The 2,326-nt window shown below is 38.7% G+C and overlaps 1 pseudogene; it reads left to right on the top strand.

The window, feature by feature from the left end:
* Nucleotides 1–229: 229 nt before the first annotated feature.
* Nucleotides 230–464, top strand: LOC115871029 (annotated as a pseudogene).
* Nucleotides 465–2,326: the final 1,862 nt, after the last annotated feature.

Here is a 2,326-nt window from a genome sequence, read left to right as displayed (position 1 = left end):
GCTGCTACACTAAACTTGCTATTTTGGTTCTTCTTCTTTAAGGGAAGTTTTGGCCCTCAAATAAATTCAATCTTGCTCTCTGTTCTCAGGGTTCTTGGGATCAAAATATTTCAGCTGAACCTGTAGTGAAATTTCTAGTAAAAGTTAGATAATAAGGCCCCCGCCATCTGTGCCGTCCACCGTCAGTCTGCACCGCTTCCAGCTGCCTGCATCCTCGACCAGCGCCGCCATGCCCAAATGCCCCAAGTGCAACAAGGAGGTGTACTTCGCTGAGCGAGGTGAGGTCCCTGAGGAAGGACTGGCACAGGCCCTGCCTCAAGTGTGAGAAATGTGGGAAGACGCTGACCTCCGGGAGTCACGCTGAGCATGAGGGCAAGCCTGACTGCAACCACCCCTGCTATGCAGCCATGTTCGGGCCCAAAGGTTTTGGGCGTGGAGGGGCTGAGAGCCACACTTTCAAGTAAACCCAGCCCAAGGGCCCCCTTCCCAAGCTGGACATCCCTTGGGCGTGAAGGGGGTTAGGGATGTGGAGCCCTTATTTCTCCATCCTCTTTGCAGACCCCACCCTCTGTTGGCCGGCCACTCTGCTTTGCTGTTGCCCCTCCAGGCAGACACTGGGTCTTGTTCCCCAGCACCTGAAACTCCTCTGTAGCCCTGGACACCCTCAATAAACTTTAAACACTCAAAAAAAAAAGTTAGATAATAAGGTCTGAAGTATGAGTTAAAAGGTGATAAAATGAATATACATTTATTGGAAACAATAGGCTTCCTTCCACTAGATTATTTAATTTTTTTCTTAATTTTCATGTAAATGCACATTGCTTCATTTTCCTTCAAAGCGGTATATTTTGGGATTTAAAAAATATTCTTATTATTATTCTTGTAAGATAGATAGAACAGCATACATCTAGAACCTTTAACCTGCTGGCAAAAATCTTAGAAGATGCTACCTTAACTGCTCATCATGTCAAACTTTAAGAGCTACCATTATGTCTGCTTCTGTGTCTTCCTATATGTTTGTTTTCTATGTGCTTAAAGTGCTAATGGCATTTATTGCTTTAGCGATTTATCAGATTAGCACCACTGTAACTGTTTATGGTGTTACATTTTACAAGATTCACTTAATATAATTTTAATTATCACTGAAAAATGGCTTCTAGTCATAAAAGCACTTTAAAAATTACAAGCTAAAACCACCCTAAATTAAAAGTCAGGGCTTGTGCTGTTAATAATAATTTTATAAAATGAGAACATCACATGGTACAGTAGCTCAATATTGAAATGTGTATATTTTAAATAACAGAAAATACATTGGAAAGATAAAACTGCCAAATAAAATAGATTATTTATGATACAGATCTCTGCAGTATTGTAGAAAAATTACTGTTGTGATAATTATGGGTTATTAACAATATGTGCTATTTCAGGGAATGAGATTTGGTCTTTAATCTTGGTGTCCTACCACCACTTGGTGGCTAAAAAATATTAGAATGTAATGGTGAAAACAGTGTAAGAACCCATTGGATGGGAAGCAACATGAAAACTGCATTGATTAATGGATATGCTTAATGATTAATCATCTACAATAGATACTCAATAAGAGCATTAGATAATGATTGTATGGGAATAATACTGCCAAGGATCTATATATGATATAGATATGTATATAAATATAGGTATAGATATAGATATGGACCTAGACATATATATACATATATATACATATATATATATAATATAAAGATCACATACACATATAAAATTCAAAAACTCAATTTCAGAGGATATTATAAACAAAAGTGCAAGCCTTTATTGCAGCCAAACTAATTTAAGAATTGGTACATTTGTTATTGCACTAATTTATTTGTTTACATGATGTTTTCTTCCTAAACATGCTATGACATTCCCACCTCTGCAACTTTGCTTATTTGCTTTCCTCACTTCTTGCTACTACCGACCATCTGTCAGTTTGTCATAATGATGTGGACTCATTGTCGCCATGATGCTGGAACCATACCATTAGTGTGAGAGTTAAAGTTTTGTGTCAATTTAGTTCAGCCAGTTGTCTAGTCAGTCGTTGGCTGCACGATTAAGATGTAGTAATCTCCCAATATGAGCTCTAACATAGTGTTATTGCTTCCATGAGGAGACATGCTATGAGTAGTCAGTCCGTTTTAAGGAAGTTTTGTTGTGGGAGTGGGCTACTGCCAATAGATGTGACCCAGTGGAAACGCTTGCTTGCTTTTTGCTCAGTCTGGATCTCTCATCTGGCTCTTCATCTATCTCTGGTTCTTTGGACTTGAATCAGTGGCCTTCCAATCTTATC

This window comes from Echinops telfairi, unplaced genomic scaffold, assembly GCF_000313985.2.
Source record: "Echinops telfairi isolate 266 unplaced genomic scaffold, ASM31398v2 ScPeMD7_3533;HRSCAF=4204_0, whole genome shotgun sequence".
In the NCBI taxonomy this organism is placed as follows: Eukaryota; Metazoa; Chordata; class Mammalia; order Afrosoricida; family Tenrecidae; genus Echinops; species Echinops telfairi.
Note: the sequence above shows the minus strand (reverse complement) of the source record. Positions and strands in the feature narration are given on the sequence as shown.